Raw genomic sequence first — 22,256 nt, forward strand, 5'->3', positions numbered from 1 at the left:
TCAGTCACAATGTGGAAAAATATTTTTATTTAGCCATCTACACGGCCAACATAAATAAACGTGAAGGGTTTTCAGTATCAACAGATTGAGCCAAGGTTGCTTGAAGCATAGCTGCCAATAATGCAGGAAACTAATGAAAATGCATAAATCAGAGGAAGAGGAATATCTGGAGAAAGGAGATGCGTAGCTTTTTATGGATTCTAAACACATTGATAATTTAGAGGTACCAGAGATTGAGGTGGTGCCCCACGAATACACGAATTATGAGCAGTAAACCTTATGGATGGGCTGCAATTTACTGGAATAGAAACAGAATCCGGTTACAAGTACATTCAAATACATTTTGGTGCCATTTTATCTGAGACAGGCTTTGAGACAGAAGGAAATGATTTTTCAAAAAGCAATTAGGATGGAATGAAAATACAGTTTGAAGAGTAAAGTTTCACCCATGAAATGAGGAAGAAACAGTGTGGTAAACAAAAGCCAAGATATTTGGTCTAACAAAATGAAGCAAATGCAAGTAAAATACAAACTGCTGGAGGAACTCAAAAAGTCAAGCAGCATCTGAGGCAAAAGCTCAGATCATCTTTCGGGTTGCAACCTAAAGCTTCAACAAATGCTGCTTGATCTGCCAAGTTCCTCCAGTAGTTTGCTTTTTGCCCCAGATTCCAGCATCTGCTGTGTCATGTCTCTACACTCAAGCACAGATACAGACAACACAGGCAGTGTAAAGGTGAAAGCAGAAGGTAGGGTATAACTAGAGTTCAGCAACCTCTATGTAGAACAAGACTGCACATTTCTGTGTGATCATGCCAAAGGGCAATAAGAATCGGGACTGAGTTTGTGGTGGATTTTAAGGGAAAGCAGGGTTTATGAAGCAGATAAAAAATTTTGAATTTTCAGATAGTTAGTGGTTGGTATGATCTGGTTCAGAAAGAGTAGTTGGTAGAGATGCTGATTATGACTGACGATAAAAGAGGTACAAGTCTGCCAACATCTGTGAACTTGAGACCAGGTATCCGGAAGCTTTGCTCATTACAGCTGGGGACTTTAACCAGGTCAACCTCAGAAAGGCGCTGCCAAAGTTGTACCAACATGTCTCCTGCTCCACTAGAGGCCTGAATATACTTGACCACTGCTACACAGCAGTCAAGGATGCCTACTGTTCCGTCCCACGACCTCACTTCGGAAAATCGGATCATTAAGCCGTACTCCCCTCCCGGCTTACAAACAGACACTGAAGCGGGAGGTCACGGTGTCAAAAGCAGTGTCGTGTTGGACAGAGGAAACGGATGAGGCCCTCCGTGACTGTTTTGAATTGGTGGACTGGTTAGTATTCAAGGACTTGGCAGCTAACCTCAATGAGTATGTCTCAGCTGTCACGGACTTTATTTGGAAATGCACGGAGGACTGTGTGTCTCGCAAGACGATCCGGGTATTCCCTAATCGAAAACCTTGGATGAATTATGAGGTCAGGTCCCTTTTAAAGGCTAGAGCTGTGGCTTTTAGGTCCGGGGATACCAGTCACTACGCGGAATCCAGGCGTGAACTCCGGAAAGCCTTTAAGGGTGCCAAGAGGCAATATCAAGCCAAGTTGGAAGCCCAGGCTAACCAGAGGGATGCCAGTAGACTATGGCAGGGTCTAAATGAGATCACTGGGTGCAAAAAGAAGGCTGGAAATAACAATAACTGTGGCGCTTCTCTTCCTGACGAACTTAACGTATTCTACGCAATATTCGAACAGAAGAGGAGCGTCCCACTCCCTCTGGATGAACCGGACCTGGTGGCATTGAGATTCATCGTCACTGAGGAGGACGTTAGCAGGGCCTTCCTGAAGATAAATCCAAGGAAGGCGACGGGCCCAGATGGCATCTCAGGACGGGTTCTCCGGGCCTGTGCAAGCGAGCTAGCTGCAGTGTTTGCTGACATCTTCAACTGCTCCTTGCTTCAGTCTAAGATCCCCTTGTGTTTTAAGAAGGCAACAATAATCCCAGTGTTGAAGAAGAGCAAGGTGGCATTCCTGAATGACTATTGACCTATGGCTCTAACATCAATTGCTATGAAGTGCTTCGAGAGATTGGTTATGGCACACATCAACCACAGCCTACCGGTCAACCTCGACGCTTTGCAATTCGCCTACCGAAGCAACAGGTTAACGGCAGATGCCATCTCTCTGGCCCTACATTCCTCCTTAGAACACCTGGGGAATAAAAACGCATACGTAAGACTCCTTTTCATTGAATACAGCTCTGTCTTTAATACCAGCATTCCAAATAAACTGATTCCTAAGCTCCGGAACCTGGGCCTTAGCACTCAGATCTGCAGCTGGATCTTTAACTTCCTCACAGACAGGACCCAGGCTGTAAAAATAGGAGACAAGCTCTCCTCTACAATCACTCTGAGCACCGGTGCCCCACAAGGCTGTGTACTCAGCCCCCTGCTGTACTCACTGTACACCCATGATTGTGTAGCCAAGTTTCCATCAAACTCAATATATAAGTTTGCTGATGACAACAATTATAGGCTGTATCTCAGGTAATGATGAGTTTGAGTACAGAGGGGAAATTAAGAACCTGGTGGCATGGTGCGAAGACAATAACCTATCCCGCAACGTCAGCAAGACGAAGGAATTGGTTGTTGACTTCAGAAGGAGTAGCGGACCGCACGACCCAATTTACATCGGTGGTGCACAAGTGGAACAGGTCAAAAGCTTTAAGTTCCTAGGGGTCAATATCACAAATGACCTGACTTGGTCCAACCAAGCAGAATTCACTGCCAAGAAGCACCTTTACTTCCTGAGAAAACTAAAGAAATTTGGTCTGTCCCCTAAAACCCTCACTAATTTTTATAGATGCACTGTAGAAAGCATTCTTCTAGGGTGCATCACAACCTGGTATGGAAGTTGTCCTGTCCAAGACCGGAAGAAGCTGCAGAAGATCGTGAACACGGCACAGCACATCACACAAACCAAACTTCCGTCCTTGGACTCACTTTACACCGCACACTGTCGAAGCAGTGCTGCCAGGATAATCAAGGAAACAACCCACCCAGCCAACACACTTTTCGCTCCTCTTCCCTCCAGGAAAAGGCTCAGGAGCTTGAAGACTCGTACGGCCAGATTTGGGAACAGCTTCTTTCCAACTGTGATCAGACTGCTGAACGGATCCTGACCTGGATCTGGGCCGTACCCTCCAAATATCCGGATCTGCCTCTCGGTTTTTTTGCACTACCTTACTTTCCATTTTCCTATTTATGATTTATAATTTAACTTTTTAATATTTACTAATTTTACTATGTTTAATATTTTTAATATTTAATATCTGTACTCCAGGGAGCAGGAAGCGCAGAATCAAATATCGCTGTGATGATTGTACGTTCTAGTATCAATTGTTTGGCGACAATAAAGTATAAAGCATAAAGTATGAAGAATGGAGGAAAGACAAGGTGATGTGCACCAATTCATATAAAACAGCACTGCTAACTTTCAGTAAGGATCTTTCACAGCTTTGCATGCATCTTTATTTCGTCTCACAATAAAAAAAATGGGCAATAATCCCTTAATTTGAACTCAAGCATTTTCAATGTTGTAGAGTTTAAAACCTCAACAGAATAATTGTAGGGAACATTAAATATAGCAAGGGAGGAGGCAAACACAAAGATAGGAGGGAGATTGAATATCTGGCTGCATGGTGCCACAACAATCTCTTCCTCAATCCTCACATGGGGATCTGAGGTGGAGAGAGTCAGTGATGTGAAATTCCCTGGCATCATTTCAGACACAAGGCAGGTAGTATCTCTACTTTTTTAGAAGTTTGTGCAAGTTAGACATGTCATCGAAAACTTTGTCAAACTTCTTTAGATGCATAGTGGATTGCATCTTCACTGGTTGCTATCACAGCTTAGAATGGAAACACCAATGCCTATAAACAGAAAAGCTTACAAAACTGAGTGGATACAGCCCAGTCCATCACAGGAAAAGCCCTCCCACCATTGAACACATCTATAAGGAGCGCTGCCACAAGAAAGCGACGTCCCAGCATTCAGGTAATACTCTCTTCTTGCCGCTATTGGGAAGAAGCCTTCGGTCCCACACCACCAGGTTCAGGAACAGTTATTACCATTCAACCATCAGACTCCTGAACCAGAGTGGATGACTTCACTCACCTTAAAACTGAACTGATTCCACAACTCTTGGACTTACTTTCAAGAACTCTACAACTTACGGTCTCAATATTATTCCTTACTTATATATTTATTTTTTTTTCTTTTTGAATTTGCAGTTTGTCATCTTTTCCACATTGAATATTTGTCAGTCTTTATGCAGGTTTTCATTGAATCTATTGCATTTCTTTGTATCTACAGTGAATGCCCACAAGAAAGTGAATCTCAGGGTAGTATATAATCACATATACGTAATAATAAATTTACTTTGAATTAATTTACTTTTATTAATTAAGATACTTCCCTAGTTCAGTGGTTTGTTTCTCTCCACCTAGCTGGTCCAGAGCAGAGACAAAAATACCTGGTTTACAAAAATAATCAACATGGAAACGCTTTAGGACTGTATTATGAGTTGCACAGAGCATCAGAATTTTCTCCAACTGCAACACTGACCTCTTGTGACAATGTGAATAGATTTGCAGTTGTATGTGTACTGCAAAATGAGGGAATTCTGGTTTTAAAAAATATAACACACGCACACAACCTCTTTAAAAAAAAAAATACAAATGTTAGGAACACTAAGTGCTTCATCTGTGCTGACAGAAATAATTCACAATACAGAGCACATATTGCAGGTATCAATCAAAATTTCTCCCAAACACTGTTGAAAAGGAAGTTATTTCCCTTTCAGAGATCCATGTTGATCCTGTTCATTCCTATTACTATTTTTCCATGCCTACTTGGACCAGACCCACCAGTATGTACTTCACTGTTTTTCCTCCCCTTCCTCCCTTTTTAAGTAGTGGGGATCCATTTGCTACCTTCCAATCTGTGGGAACCATTTTAGAACCAGCATAATTTTGGAAAATGACTCATGGTGCATTCATCACCATCATCATAGTCACTTCTTTCAAACATACTGAGGAACACCAAAATAGTAGGGAAGTTTCAAAACGCAAATTGTGGAAGATTGCAAGTTTAGTGTAAAGGGGAAGCTCAAGAAATTACCTTTAGTTTTAAAAATACCACTTTAGTATGGAGATAAAGATGATACTTTACATTCTAGAACATTTGAGATTTCTCATTTTTTCCCTTTTTCGAAGGGTCTCCCTTCCACCACCATTGGTGCTGCCCTCACCCACACTCCACCATTTCCTATACATATGCCCCTCACCCCATTGTCCTGCTGTAACAGGGATACAGTTCCACATGTCCTTACTTAACACCCCACGAGCCTCCATATCCAGCACATCATTCTTTTAAACTTCTGCCATCTCCAGTGGGCTCCTACCACTCAGCCCAGCTTACCTCCCACCTTTTCCATTGGGATCACTCTCTATGCAACTCCTTTGTCCGCTCGTTTCTCTCCACTGACCCCTCTTCCTGGTACTTAACCCTACAAGCAGGACAAGTGCTACATCTGCCACATCTCCTCCTTCACCACTATTTGAGATCCCAAACAGTCCTGCCAGGTGAGGTTACACTTCACCTGCAAGTCAGGATCATCAAATAGATCTGGTGCTCCCAATGCGGCCTACTCTGTAGTACACTGATGATACAGGGCGCAGATTGGGGGATTGCTTTGTTGAGCAGCTTCGTTCTGCCTACCGCAAAAGGCAGTAGCTCCCAGTGGCTACTCATTGATTACCTACTCCCATTCCGACATATCGGTCCACAGCTTCTTCAACTGCCACAATGAGGCCAAATTCAGGTTGGAAGAGCATCATGTCATTCCATCTGGATAGCTTTCAATCTGATGGCATGGAGATCAACTTTCCTAACCTCTGGTGATTTCTCCCCCTCCCCCTCTTTTCCATTCCTAATTATAGATTCCCTCTCACCTACCACACCACATCTCTCTGGGGCCCCTCCTCATTCTCTTTCTTCCATGGTCTACTTTCCTCTTCTATTAGATGTCTTCTTATTCAGCTGTTTAACTCTTCCACATCCCCTGCATGCATACTTCATGCCCCCCTCCTCCATGACCCACATGGTCTTACCTATATACCTGACAGCTTGTACTTTTTTCCTTCCCCCTACCTTTTTATTCTGCTTTCTGCCCCCCTCTTTTTCAGTCCAGATGAAAGGATTTGGCTGGAAACATGGAATGTTTGTTCCCCTCTATAGATGTTGCCTCATTTGTTGAGTTCCCCCAGCATATTGAGTGGGTTGCTCAAGATTTAAAGCATCTGAAAATCTCCTGTGGTTATTAATCCTGATGACCTGCAAGCAATTATAAACCCTTGGATTCTACATTTGCACCTGTATCTCCCTACTTTCATACTTAGTACTCCTTGCAATAAAGGCCAACAACCCTTTCCAACTTCGTAACTATTTGTTATTCTCTTATGTCAACACTTTATACCAACACTGTAAAGAATAAACTTCATTTATTCTTCCTTTCAAAGTAGATAGTTCCATCCACTGACTTATTGTGCTCTTCACCCTATATCCTTCTGCAGGTTTTGTCTTTAAAACACATTACCTACCTATCTTTGTATTTTCAGTAACTACAGCTAATGTGATGTCACAATAATGGTACCAATACATTTTTCTCATCACTCTCCCCCACCCCCACTAGCTTACACCATTCATTAAAAGGAACATCATATTATTGAAGGCAGCAAATAGAAGAAAAGGGTAGGTTACTCTTAGCTTATTATTATGTCTCAAAGTGGAAAAAATTAAGGATATGATTTCATAGCTGGTGGTTCACACATCCAGCATCTTGCATTTGAAAATGTAGTGCGGAAACACATACCAAGCAGTGGTTATTTGAGATGGTTACAGAGCTCAAGACTACCAAATTACCATGTATTGCACTTTATCACTTTTCTACAGTTTAAGCATACCACAAAGTAAAAAAGTATAATATTATATTATGTAGTCCAGAAGTTCAGTATGTCAAGTGCATCTTGACCAGATGTGCAGTGTCTTATGCTATTTCAACAATTTCACTAAATATAGGAAAGTGATTGGTTTTCAGGCTACACCAGGCCAGTTCATTGTAGCCTATCACTAGCGGCTACAATAATTAGCTGATCTTGTACATGTCATTCCAACTGTAGCACTATTGCTTGTTTTTGAAAAATATAGCTTTATCATTGTTTTCTTAACTGATGATGGCAAGCTCTTGTTCTCTGGCTTTAGATTGTGGGTATTATGCTAAATTCTACAAAACAGATTAAAATAGGGCATTTAGTTCAACTTGTCTAGCCTTTTATTTGTGATCTATAAGAAGTCTTTTCCATCTCTCTTCATACATCAGCATATTCTCTCTCCCATCTGTCTTTTGAATTGCATTTAGGTTGCCTGCAACAACTGTACCTTATGGCAGTACATTCTTTATGTAAATAAAAGTTATCACATCCAATAGAAACTCCAGATTTAGAATCACTCATATGTAAACATTTCTGCATGGATACTACTCAAACCTTTCCTAATCTTAAAGGACACTGTCAAGTCACCCTTCAGCCTTCTCTTCCGAAAAGAATGTTTCTCAATTCTGATATCCTTAGGACACCATAATCCGCATTATTTTGCAATTGTCGCATTGCTATAGATCAGCAGTTGATAGAGCAAGACAGGCTTAATATCAGGGAATATAATCTTGACTGACATGTCATTATCACAGATGAAAGGCCTCGACCCAAAATGAATGTCCCCCCTGCCCACTCCATACAGATGATGCCTGCCTTGCCAAATTCATCAAGCAGTTTGCTTATTTCTCCAGACTCCAGCATCTGCAGTCGCATGCCTCCATAATACTTGAAAGTTACCAGAGTAGACCCATTCCACTTCTTGAAAGTACTTTGGCCATCAGGAATTTCCTCATTTTCCGAATACTGAAATAATATGTTGAAGCCGTTGGTCATAAGTTTTTCCACTAGCCTCTGAGTTAACTCAGAGATAGATGCTTTCTTATATTTAAATTTTTGCTGACTGACAGACTTAAAAGGTTTGATAGAATGCAAAAAGAAAATTTCTTAATTCCAGCATCTGCAGGTTTTTTTTGTGTCCTTAATTACATGTTGTTGGACGGATTGTACAGCATTACTAGTAAATCCTGTTTTGGAGGCAACTGGCAGTTCTTCATGGACTTGGAGGTGTATTATAACCTTTAGATCCTCAGGGGTTGTATCCACAAGAGCTTGACCAAACACAGCTTTGGTTTCATATCATGATCACATTGCTGGATGTTTCTCACTCTACCTACCACTTGTTTTTTAATTTCACAACCCTTTCTTTGGATTTCCATTCATTAATTGTAAATGATTACTGGACGCATATCAGATGTTCTGAAGGATAGTTTCTTTGATTGCCCTGATGCAGGGGAAAAGTGCTACACTGGGCTAACATCAGAAAGGATGGGAAAACATTCTTTTTAAGATTACTTTTCATCCAGAGATTTGTATAACCCCAACTAAAAACTAGCTATTTGGGGCCAGTGCTTGATCTACAGTTTAGATGTTTTCCACCTTCAAGATCTGCAAGATTTAATAAATTTATTACATCTGTAAGCCCTCCAAAAGTATAGCCAATGCTTCCCACTTATGCAATGACCTGAACAATAGGATGACAGAAGGGTATTTGGAGAAGGGTATTTCTCCATTCCAAACATTTTATAAATAGTTCACCATTCCCTTATAACAAGGGTCCCCAACCTTTTTTGCACCGCGGACTGGTTTAATATTGACAATATTCTTGCGGAACGGCCGACCCCGGGGGGGGTGTTAATCACGACCGGAATATAGGTGATAAGACAACAATACATCACTTATAAGTGGCTAATACACTCAATTTCGTTTCTAAAAGGGTTTATCTAATGAATATTAAACACACTAACAATAACTTTAAAATATTAAACATATTTTCCTCACATGAATATAGTGATAAGTCAATTATAAGTCACTTATAAGTCAATTGCATCATAACATTTTATGTAATGCTTGGATATTAAACACACAGCACATATTTTCCCTGTATGAACATATAAAATCATTGCAACACACCAATATCGCTGAATCAGTGGGAGCCCTGGGCTTGTTTCCCTGCAACAAGACGGTCCCATTGAGGGGTGATGGGAGACAGCGATACTCGAAAGGGATACCTTATGTCCAGTCTATTCCGCAATTTAGTTTTCGTTGCATTCATTGCAGAAAACCCCGCTTCGCAGAGATATGATGCTGGAAATGGAAGCAACTTTTTCAGTGCTTTCGTGGCTATCTCAGGATATTCAGCCTTGACTTTGATCCAGAATGCTGGCAGAGATGTTCAATCAAACATACTTTTCAGCCCATCGTCACTTGCAAGCTCGAGGAGTTGATCTTCTTCCCACGCTGACATAGATGATTCACTGGGGACACTCACAAATGTGTCATGGACTCATTCCTTTGCACATCGTGGGTCATTTGCGGTTGGGAAGTAACGCTCGAATTCTGTCGACAGCGAAGATAGGTGACCGCGCACCAGCTGTGAGAAGGACGGTGCAGCCTCAGTCTCTCCCAAAATACCAGTTAATGTTGGGAACATATCAAATATGCCCCTGTCCACTCGCCACCCCCACAGTTCCAGTTTGGCTTTGAAAGCAGACACTTTATCTGCCAACTTGAAGACAGTTGTCATTCTCCCCTGAAGTGACAAATTGAGTTCATTGAGCAGGTTGAAGATGTCACACAGAAAAGTGAGTTTTGCTATCCACTCATCACTGAGGTGTGCTGCCAGTGGTGACTTTTTTTTCCTGAAAGAAATCTCTGTAGCTGCTCTCTTAACTCAAAAACCCTGGCCAGGGCTCTCCCCCTTGATAGCCACCTGACTTCAGTGTGTAAGAGAAGGCGTTTGTGCTCTGCATCCATTTCCTCGCAAAGCTGCTCAAACAGACGTGAGTTAAGGGCTTTTGCTTTGATGTGATTGATAACTTCAACAACGTCACTCAATACGCTGTTAAGATCAGGTGACATTTTTCGGCTAGCCAGCATTTCCCTGTGTGTGACACAGTGTGTTGACTGGCATTCAGGAGCAACCTCTTTGACTCGGGTAGTGAAACCAGACAGCCGTCCAGTCATAGCTGCAGCCCCGTCTGTGCCTATTCCAACACAGAATGACCAGTAGTCATTCAAAGACATGTAGTCATTCAAAGACTTGAATAGTTCTGCCCCATTTGTGTTAGTTGGCAGCAGCAGTGCACACAACATAACCTTGTGTACATCGTCTTGAAATATATATCGCACATAACCCAGCGGTATTGCCTTCTTGTTGACATCGGTAGACTCGTCGACCTAGATAGCGTACCATGGTGACGCGTTAAGCCATTCCAACAGCTGTGCTTCGACGTCTTCCACTATGTCATCGATTCTCCCTGAAACTGTGGTAGCTGAAAGAGAAACCTCTGCCATCTTGTTAGCTGCAGCTTCTCCCAACAGTTCATGGCACGTGTCCTTGGCAGCAGGCAGAATCAATTCTTCAGCAACAGTGAAAGGCTCCTTAGCCTTAGCAATACGGCTAGCCACTAAGTACGACGCTCTCAGAGCAGCAGCGTTTGTGGAGATGGTGGCTCTCAGCACTTGCTTCTGTCCCGCTTGCTCACGTTTTTTCTGCTCAAAAAACTCAACGGGTTTGTCCTTAGGTGCAGGGTGTTTGGACTCAAGGTGCCGAAGCAGTTTTGAGGGCTTCACTGCCTCATTAGACAGCTTGTCTCCACATATCACACACAGGGGGCTTGGAGCGTGCAAATTACCGGTTGCAATAAAGCCATATTTTATGTACGACTCATCATATTTTCTGTTGAAGGAAGCTTTTTTTTTTGCAGTCTCGGCCTCCGCTGTCTCTGCGTTATCATCGTTAGGCTTTTTATGTCCCCTACTACCTCTTCTAAAGAAACTCTCAAGCGACGTTTGTTTTTCACTCAGAGTGGTTGTAGGTTAATGACCGATTGATGACCTCGTGTGTGTTCAACTTCAACAGTGGGCGTGACAGGGAACGAGGAAAGGTGCAGTTAACTCATATCGTTTCATATCGCCAAATCATATCATTTCCTCACGGCCCGGTAGCACATGCTTTGTGGCCCGGTGGTTGTGGACCACTGCTTTATAATACATATCAACTATAATAATTTGTGCACCTGATATTTTAACTCTATTGAATTAATTCATTGTACCAATTTGGATTTAATCATATACATTATTTTTGCCTTGAAGAGCTCCAATGGGCACATTCTCTTTCTCTTCACCATTTACACCTCGGACTTCAACTACTGCACAGAGTCTTGTCATCTGCAGAAGTTTTCTGATGACTCTGCCATAGTTGGATGCATCAGCAAGGGAGATGAGGCTGAGTACAGGGCTACGGTAGGAAACTTTGTTACATGGTATGAGCAGAATTACCTACAGCTTAATGTGAAAAAGACTAAGGAGCTGGTGGTGGACCTGAGGAGAGCTAAGGCACCGATGATCCCCGTTTCCATCCAGGGAGTCAGTGTGGACATAGTGGAGGATTACAAATACCTGGGGATATGAGTTGACAATAAACTGGACTGGTTAAAGAACACTGAGGCTGTCTACAAGAAGGGTCAGAGCCGTCTCTATTTCCTGAGGAGACTGAGGTCCTTTAACATCTGCCGGACGATGCTGAGGATGTTCTACAAGTCTGTGGTGGCCAGTGCTACCATGTTTGCTGTTGTGTGCTGGGGCAGCAGGCTGAGGGTAGCAGACACCAACAGAATCAACAAACTCATTCGTAAGGCCAGTGATGTTGTGGGGATGGAACTGGACTCTCTGACGGTGGTGTCTGAAAAGAGGATACTGTCTAAGTTGCATGCCATCTTGGACCATGTCTCCCATCCACTACATAATGTACTGGTTGGGCACAGGAGTACATTCAGCCAGAGACTCATTCCACCGAGATGCAACACAGAGTGTCATAGGAAGTCATTCCTGCCTGTGGCCACCAAATTTTACAACTCCTCCCTTGGAGGGTCAGACACCCTGAGCCGATAGGCTGGTCCTGGACTTATTTCCTGGCATAATTTACATATTACTATTTAACTATTGCAGGGAGTGAATGAAATGGAGAACATAAAGGGATAAGGCGCAGCTTAAGTTATTTGGGCTACAATTAAAAACTAGCAGACAGAAGAGAAAAAAATTGAAACAGATAGACAAAAGCAGTACTTTCCTAAAATTAAGTCTTGAGGGCTGCCTAGACAGAAGACAAGGTGTTATTTTTCAAACCTAGAACAATATAGGAGGTTGAAGGACAAGGGTCAGAGTGGATGCAAAATTAAAGTGACAGGTGCCTGGCAGCTCAAGATAGCCTTAACGACTGAACTAATGTGTGCTACAAAGCAATCACCTGATAGGTATCCTCTTTTCTCCACTGGTGAAGGCACAAAATTGTGAAACAGGAAGTAGAATAAGTGAATTACTGAACATGGAAGAATCACTTGGTTTTTCATGGTGGGAATGAAAGGAGGACAGATGTTGCATTGCTTGTATCTGCATCAAAAAGTACTGGAAGGAGACTAGTTAGTGGTAATGCAAGAGAGGACCACAACAGTCCCTTCAGATGCTGAAAGGGAAGGGGAAGCCTTTGCCATGGAATCCCACTGAAGAGGAAATTCAGGAAAATAATCTGACAATGTGTTTTGGAAGAAAAGGTCAAGAGGTCGAGAAGTGTAGGATATAGAAAAGCTTGAGAGGAAGTCATGGTTAAAGGAAAAGGGAGACAGTGATGTGGAAAATCTTATTATGATAGATACAAAGACAGAAATTGCAGAAGACTGAAATGGAGTTCTTTGAGTAATCACATGCAAGGTGCACAGCCCTTAGGCCTAAGAACCCTTTTCTGTGCTGTACTTTTGTATGACTCTATCTAGTCCATACCTGACCATTGAAATTGCCTATTCCCATTGACTTGCACCAGAACCATACCCCTACCATCCATGTATGTATCCCAACTTCTCTCGAACATTGAAATCAAGCTCGCATTCATCATTTGTGCTGGCAGTTTGTTCCACACACACGACCATCCAAGTGAAGTTTCCTCTCATAATCCCCTTAAACGTTTCACCTTTCAGCCTTAACTATGACTTCTGGTGATTTTGCGGAAGATAATGATCTGAAAACACATGTGGATATAAACATTCAGGCATGAACGAAACTCAAAACACAATAATTTTCTGCACATCAGGATGTGCTACTTAAGTTTCAGAAATAATCTGGCAAGTCTCTTCCTATTCTCTTTGGATTTCAGTCATTTCTTAGTTTCAGATGCCAAACATTTCTCCTTCCAAAATGAACACAATCTTGTTTAAAGGGATTTCCCCTCTCATCCTACAAAGGTCTTGCCTTGTTTTCTCCATGGTCTTTTACAATATATAAATACAATATTCAACTCTGACAGCAGCCAAATTCCTAATAGACTATTTTTGAAGTAATGCTGTGATAAAGATGTTGAAAGACATGTCAGTGACATCAGTTGAAAAAGCCAAGTGACTTGGCAGTTTTATTTATTACTTATTCCAGACTTTGCAAGACTGTCATTATCTTTACCCAACATCCTTCGGTCCAACTACTTCTTCTCTGTGACCTTTTTGATTTATGCTACACAACCAACCACATTATCCTTACAGAACGGTGGGAGAATAAAATAGCAAGGGACGTCTTTAATGAGGTAGACCTTGTAAAGACATGTAGGGGCCGTATGACGTTTTTAATAAATGCATTTATTGCTTTACATACAGATGTATTGCCACTTAGAATTTCACCAATTTGTAACTGAACTTGCCATTAATTCAAAGTTGACAAAAATGTGGTCTCATTTATCTTATTATAACAGTTAATAACCAAAAAATGACAAAAGCAGCAAAGGATACACTACTGTGCAGAAGTGGAGGCACATGTAAAGATTCTGTAAAGCCAAGGTGCCTTCAAAAATAATGAAATGGGAAGTTTCTATATACCAAAAAAATCCTATAAGAGCAGTGAACAGTAAAATACTAAATCAAATCAATATTTGGTGTGACCACCCTTTGCCTTTAAAACTGCATCAATTCTCGTAGGTCATGCAGCTCTATGGGGGGGGCGGGGGGAGGAGGAAAGAGAGACAACGAGACAGAAAAAAAAATTGGCTTTTTTTTTTTGGCATTTGGTAAGGTTGTTCCAAGTGTCTTGAAGAACTTGCCACAGTTCTGCAGACATTTGGCTGCTCGCTTGCTTCTGCCTCTCCAAATAATCAGACAGCCCCGATGATGTTGAGATCAGGGCTCTGTGGAGGTTATACCATCTGCTGCAGAACTCCATGTTCTTCTTTTTGCTGAAGATAGTTCTTTATGACCTTGGCTGTGTGCTTGGGGTCACTGTCCTGTTGCAGAATGAAATTGGGATCAATTAGACACCTCCGTGATAGTACTGCATATTGGTTGTTAATCTGCTTGTACTTCTCAGCATCAAGGATTCCATTAATTTTACCAGATCACCAAGTTCATTTGCAGAAATCCAGCCCCAAACCTGGAGGCAACCTCCACCGTGCTTTACTGTTGGCTGCAGACACGCATCCATGTAGCACTCTTCAGTTCTTCAACACACAAACTGCCTGTTTTCAAATTTTAACTCGTCAGTCCAGAGCACTTGCTGTCATTGTACAGCACCCCAATCCTTGTGTTTTTGTGTGTAGTTGAGTCTCTTGGTTTTGTTTCAACATCGGAGGAACGGCTTTTTGGCAGCAACTCTTCCACGAAGACCACTTCTGACGAGATTTCTCGGGACAATACAGGGGTGTACTTGGGGTCCAGTGGTTTCTGTGAATTCAGAGCTGACAGCTGTGCTGGACTTCTTCTGACTTAGAAGGAATGCCAGTTTGATATATCTCTTGTTTGTTGTACTCCGTTTCCATGACTGAATACTTTGTTTCTGGTCCTCAATTTTGCCCTTTCTTTGTGCTTCTTCAGGAAAGCTTGAACAGTACATCTTGAAACTCCTGTCTGCTGCAAAATTTCTGCTTGGGAGAGACCATGCTGATACAGGATGACCACCTTGTGTCTTGTTGCTATGCTCACTCATACCATGGTGTAAAAACTGATGATTTTAAGGTTAAACTGTCACATCTGCCGCACACTCATCTTCAAGTTTGATTCTCCTTCACCCAGTTTGATTCCTTCTACACCAGCTTCTGATTTTGTTAATCAGTTTAGTTTATTAAACTCAATGTCATTGATCATTAATAGCTGTTGGCTATCTTTAATTATGCACTGGGCAGTCGACCTACAAAGTAATCACATTTTTATTTGAAAAGTGGTCTCTTAAAGTTACTTTCTTTAATGAAATATAAAGATTTCTCTGTAAAATTAAATTTTTTTGGAAAATGAAAAACCAAGGGTGCCCAAGACTTTTGCATAGTACTATACATTTGAAACAAAAGAGAATGCTGAAATTCCTCAGCAAATCACGTGGCATTCTTGGAGGAAAAAGGAATACATCCTTCATGAATCAAGTAAATTATCAGACCTGGTCCCTCTGCTTTTATTTCAGCTTTCCTAAATCTAGAGTTCCTGTTCTTAGAGGCAATCTCTTTGCCCTTGACAAATTGCAAGATGGCAAAAAAACTCAAACAAGCTAATAAAAATAGACTACCTTGAATTAAATCCCACCTGTGGGAAATAATATTAGAACATATGTAAAGGTCTGGCATAAACGCCTTGAACTTCTGTAATGTCACTGTCTTCATTACCCAGGAGATGACAAGGAGCTGCATCAACACGTGTCCAATGCTATAGAGAAATATTCCAGTAAAGACAATTTCAATCTCATTTAATCTGCTATTTTTTAAAATTAGATTTTAATCTGAAGTCTCATCAACTCTTCAGTCTATCAAATTTCTTTCTTGATGTTATTAAGCCACAGAGCAGTTCGAGGCATCAAGTGGCTTATTCCTGCCGTAGATTTTTATGCACAGTAGCTATAGATTTACAAATTTCAGAATACAAGTCCTTGAAGACAAGTGAATTTGAGCTTCAACTACCTCTAACAACCATTACCTAAGCTTCTGGAAGAAAGAAACATAGAAGATGTTTCTTCTGGAAGAAAGAAATATAGAAGGAACTGCAAGGGTAAAAAGACACTAAAGGGAGTTATATTGAGGCCTTCAAACAGTAGCAGAATGTGGGCTACAAATTACAATGGAAGACAGAAAATGCATGTCAAAAGGGCAATGTTTCGATACTCATGGGGGATTTCAATATGCAAGCAGATTGGGAACATCAGGTTGGTGCTGACTTTGGATCCCAAGAGAGAATTTGAAGAATGCTTATGAGATGGCTTTTTAGAGCAGCCTCTGCTTGAGCCTAGCAGGGGATCAGCTATTCTAGATTGGGTGATGTGTAATGAACTGGATCTGTTCAGGGAGCTTAAGGAACCCTAAAGTCAAATGTTGATCGGAAGAGGACTCTAGCAGGGATGACGGCAGAGCACCAATAGCTGGAGTTTCTGGAAGCAATTAGGATAGATATATACCAAATGATTCCAGGAATGAAAGGCTTATCATATGAGGAGTGTTTGATGGCTCCTGGTCTGTAATTCTGTAATTGCTGGAATTTAGAAGAATGAGTGGTGGTGGTGGTGGGGGGGGGGGGCGGGGGGGCGTGGAGATCTCTTTGAAACCTATTGAATGTTTAAAGGCCTAGACGGAGTGGATGTGGAGAGAATGTTTCCTGTCATGGAGGAGTCTAGTAACAGAGGGCACAATCTCAGAATAGAGGAATGTCCAATTGGTACATAGGTGAGGGGGAATTTCTTTAGCCAGAGTGTGGTGAATCTGTGGGATTCATTGCCACAGGTGGCTGTGTAGGCCAGGACACTGGGTGTCTTTAAGGTAGAGTTTGATTAGTTAGGGCTTGATGGCTTGTGGGGAGAAGGCAGGAGAATAGGGTTGAGAGGTAAAAGGATCAGCCATGGTCAAATGGCGGAGCAGACTCAATGGGCCAAATGGCCTAATTCTGCTGTTTTATGTTCTAAGGTATAAAGAAAATGTGCTAATTTCTGTTCAGTGGCCATGAGTTATAGGTTACAAAGACAGTTTAAATCAATGCAATACATCATGAACAGCAGATTCTAAATAACTTTAGAATACAAATCAGCATTTATTCACGAATATGGTTACTAACAAATATATACAATATAGTATGTGAAAGTTCTATACAACGTTGCAAAGATTCCTTCACCGTGTTTTCTTTCCTTGTTCTGTAACTTGTTTTTGTTAAAATATTTATGTTCTCTTCATTTCAGATGCAAAGCTTGCAATCTCAAAACTAATCTGGTGACAAAGAATTCTGTATTCCTTACAAAGAAATTTCACTTTGATTTTAAAATACAATTCAGTAAAAGTTTTCTGGCGAGTCCAGCATTTAATATCTAATCCTCATTACCAGACTGAAGGTGGTGACGATCCACTTTCTTGCATAGGTGCTGTTCATTCACTGAAGGCATTTCCTTAAGTGCCATTCATAGTATTTCAAGATTTTAACCAGGCAATGATGAAGTAACATTAGGGCAGTGTTTGACTTGACCAGAATAATAATTGGATTAGACACATCAACACTTTGCCTGGTACACTAAGCCAGAGACCATTTGTTCTGCAGCAAATGACGACACAAGTCCCCTACCACCTACAGTGTATACATTAGGAACATGATGGAATATTATTTACCTGCCTGAACATGTGCCTCCAAAGCACTCAAACAGCTTGACGTAGATGCCAAAACAATCCATTTTGAACGGTATCTAATCCGTCATCAAATATTCACCCCAACCATCACCTGGCAATGCAGTTTACTCTATGCATTTTAGGAATTACAGGATAAAGGATTTATCAGCACTTTATCCAAACCCTAGAAAGATGAGCAGCCAGTGCAGATGAATAGGAGCACCTACAAATTCAGATTAAGTCATAGAATCCTAAATCAGGAAACTTTTCCCATGCCTTCATTGTTTTGGAATTCCCTAAAAGCCTTGTGGTGTATCTTCATGACACAGATTGGTGTTTTCAAGAAAGCAGCTCAACAACAATTGCACAAAAGCAAAATAGGGATGGACAATATACACACGCTTTACAGCAGGGGTGTCAAACTCATTTTAGGTCATGGGCCGGATTGGGCAAAATGCGACTTCATGCGTGCCTGCTCCCACAGCTTTCGTTGTCTTCCTTTTTTTCAACCTGCTCTCATGTGTCTCAGTCTCTGCTATAACTACAAAGCGTTTCACTTTACGAATTTCATTTCTTATGAAGATTGCCTAGCAAGCATTATTTTTATGATTGGTATGAACTTACAGTCGTAGGCTACAAGAAAGTTGTGATGAGGGAGAGAAAAAACCATGCTTTTTTGGCCAAGATTGTTTTGAGAGCCACACCCTTTCCATTAATAAACCATTTGAAATGGAACATTAGCAGACACAAATGTAGACCTAACAAAACAAATCGGAAATGTAGGCTACACAACTGCACCTAATTTTTATTGAAATGATCACATTTACAATAATAGAATAGTCCGAAAATGAATGAATCACAATATTATGACACTCAATATTTCATAATGCATTTTGCTTACATGTCGCAGTGCATCGAACAGTGTCACTCATTTTTCACTTGCTGCTTCCAGACACCTGACCTCTCTTGGCTTTTAAGCAGCCTGCCAACATCAGGGACCAGTTTCTGGGCTGTTGTGATTTTCATAATGTCATTTAGATGTCTGTGTGTCAGCTGCGAGCACAGTTTGAATTTGTTAATGTTCATTATGAAAAATGCCTGCTCACAGAGGTATGTTGTCCTGAACATGCAAAGGATCTTTGAGGCAAAGTCTGTCATCTTGGGGTACATCGGTCCCAGGTATTGATAGAATGAGTCCAGACCCACAGTCTCAAATTTATATTTCAAAGCCGAGCTACACTGAATTTCAATTAGTTCTATTTGGAGTTCCTCCGGCACATCTGATGCTGCGTTGACGGCAAATGGCGAGCAAAATAGTGAGAATTCCTTCTCGAGCTGTGTGAAGACTCAGAAACGATTCTGAAACTCACTTTTCAGCCATGATATTTTGTCCTTGTACCTGTCCATGTTGTCATTATTCCCATGAGCAGCACACACAGACTGCAAAGAGGGGAAATGAGCTGGGTTGCTCCGGGATAATTGCATCTCCCACAGGTCTAATTTAATTTGAAAGGCACGAATGCTGTCGTAGTATTCCATAACAAGTTTGTTGCGGCCTTGCATGTTAACATTAAGTACATGTAAGTGCTCTGTTACATCCACCAAAAATGCAAGATCATGAAGCCAGTCTAGGTCATCCAACTCTGCCACTGGCTTCTCTTTCTTGTTCATGAATAGTCCAATTTCCGCATGTAATTGAGAAAAACATTTGAGCACAACCCCTCTGCTCAACCAGTGGACTTCAGTGTGGTAGGGTAGGCTGTGTCCAATATTACTTTCAGACAAAAGAGTGTCAAATTGCCAATGGTTGAGTCCCTTAGCTCTAATAAAATTAACCATTTTGATTACTACATCCATGACATTGTCCATTTTCAGGCTCCTGCTACATGGGGGGTGGGAATCAAATTAAAGCGGCTAGGTGTGAGGAGGTTAGTTCACAACAGAGGGATGGGAACCAGTGCAGAGAGACAGAGGGGTGTAAAGTGAGCGTAGAAGCAAAAAGTACAAAGGGGAAAAGTAAAAGTGGCAGGCCGACAAATCCAGGGCAAGCATTAAAAAGGGCTAAGAGAGTTGTAAAAGAGTGCCTGAAGGCTTTATGTGTCAATGCAAGGAGTATTCGTAATAAGGTGGATGAATTGAAAGTGCAGATTGTTATTAATGATTATGATATAGTTGGGATCACAGAGACATGGCTCCAGGGTGACCAGGGATGGGAGCTCAACGTTCAGGGATATTCAATATTCAGGAGGGATAGACACGAAGGAAGGGGAGGTGGGGTGGCGTTGCTGGTTAAAAAAGAGATTAACGCAATAGAAAGGAAGGACATAAGCCGGGAAGATGTGGAATCGATATGGGTAGAGCTGCGTAACACTAAGGGGCAGAAGACGCTGGTGGGAGTTGTGTACAGGCCACCTAACAGTAGTAGTGAGGTCGGAGATGGTATTAAACAGGAAATTAGAAATGTGTGCAATAAAGGAACAGCAGTTATAATGGGTGACTTCAATCTACATGTAGACTGGGTGAACCAAATTGGTAAAAGTGCTGAGGAAGAGGATTTCTTGGAATGTATGCGGGATGGTTTTTTGAACCAACATGTCGAGGAACCGACTAGAGAGCAGGCTATTCTGGACTGGGTTTTGAGCAATGAGGAAGGGTTAATTAGCGATCTTGTCGTGAGAGGCCCCTTGGGTAAGAGTGACCATAATATGGTGGAATTCTTCATTAACATGGAGAGTGACGTAGTTAATTCAGAAACAAAGGTTCTGAACTTAAAGAGGGGTAACTTTGAAGGTATGAGACATGAATTAGCTAAGATAGACTGGCAAATGACACTTCAAGGATTGACGGTGGATATGCAATGGCAGGCATTTAAAGGTTGCATGGATGAACTACAACAATTGTTCATCCCAGTTTGGCAAAAGAATAAATCAAGGAAGGTAGTGCACCCGTGGCTGACAAGAGAAATTAGGGATAGTATCAATTCCAAAGAAGTAGCATACAAATTAGCCAGAGAAAGTGGCTCACCTGAGGACTGGGAGAAATTCAGAGTTCAGCAGAGGAGGACAAAGGGCTTAATTAGGAAGGGGAAAAAAGATTATGAGAGAAAACTGGCAGAGAACATAAAAACGGACTGTAAAGCTTTTATAGATATGTAAAAAGGAAAAGACTGATAAAGACAAATGTAGGTCCCCTGCAAACAGAAACAGGTGAATTGATTATGGGGAGCAAGGACATGGCAGACCAATTGAATAATTACTTTGGTTCTGTCTTCACTAAGGAGGACATAAATAATCTTCCAGAAATAGTAAGGGACAGAGGGTCCAGTGAGATGGAGGAACTGAGCGAAATACATGTTAGTAGGGAAGTGGTGTTAGGTAAATTGAAGGGATTGAAGGCAGATAAATCCCCAGGGCCAGATGGTCTGCATCCCAGAGTGCTTAAGGAAGTGGCCCAAGAAATAGTGGATGCATTAGTGATAATTTTTCAAAACTCGTTAGATTCTGGACTAGTTCCTGAGGATTGGAGGGTGGCTAATGTAACCCCACTTTTTAAAAAAGGAGGGAGAGAGAAACCGGGGAATTATAGGCCGGTTAGCCTAACGTCGGTGGTGGGGAAACTGCTGGAGTCAGTTATCAAGGATGTGATAACAGCACATTTGGAAAGCGGTGAAATGATCGGACAAAGTCAGCATGGATTTGTGAAAGGAAAATCATGTCTGACGAATCTCATAGAATTTTTTGAGGATGTAACTAGTAGAGTGGATAGGGGAGAACCAGTGGATGTGGTATATTTGGATTTTCAAAAGGCTTTTGACAAGGTCCCACATAGGAGATTAGTGTGCAAACTTAAAGCACACGGTATTGGGGGTAAGGTATTGGTGTGGGTGGAGAATTGGTTAGCAGACAGGAAGCAAAGAGTGGGAATAAACGGGACCTTTTCAGAATGGCAGGCGGTGACTAGTGGGGTACCGCAAGGCTCAGTGCTGGGAACCCAGCTGTTTACAATATATATTAATGACTTAGATGAGGGAATTAAATGCAGCATCTCCAAGTTTGCGGATGACACGAAGCTGGGCGGCAGTGTTAGCTGTGAGAGCATGCTAAGAGGATGCAGAGTGACTTGGATAGGTTAGATGAGTGGGCAAATTCATGGCAGATGCAATTTAATGTGGATAAATGTGAAGTTATCCACTTTGGTGGCAAAAATAGGAAAACAGATTATTATCTGAATGGTGGCCGATTAGGAAAAGGGGAGGTGCAACGAGACCTGGGTGTCATTATACACCAGTCATTGAAAGTGGGCATGCAGGTACAGCAGGCGGTGAAAAAGGCGAACGGTATGCTGGCATTTATAGCGAGAGGATTCGAGTACAGGAGCAGGGAGGTACTACTGCAGTTGTA

At 41.7% G+C, this 22,256-nt stretch overlaps 1 protein-coding gene across 5 annotated transcripts in view; it reads right to left on the reverse strand.

Annotated features, from left to right (window-relative positions):
- The window catches only part of poc5 (POC5 centriolar protein homolog (Chlamydomonas)), a 119,957-nt gene that overhangs the window by 16,528 nt on the left and 81,173 nt on the right, over window positions 1–22,256 (reverse strand). The window lies entirely within an intron of this gene.

This window comes from Mobula hypostoma, chromosome 5 (genome assembly GCF_963921235.1).
Source record: "Mobula hypostoma chromosome 5, sMobHyp1.1, whole genome shotgun sequence".
Classification (NCBI taxonomy): Eukaryota; Metazoa; Chordata; class Chondrichthyes; order Myliobatiformes; family Myliobatidae; genus Mobula; species Mobula hypostoma.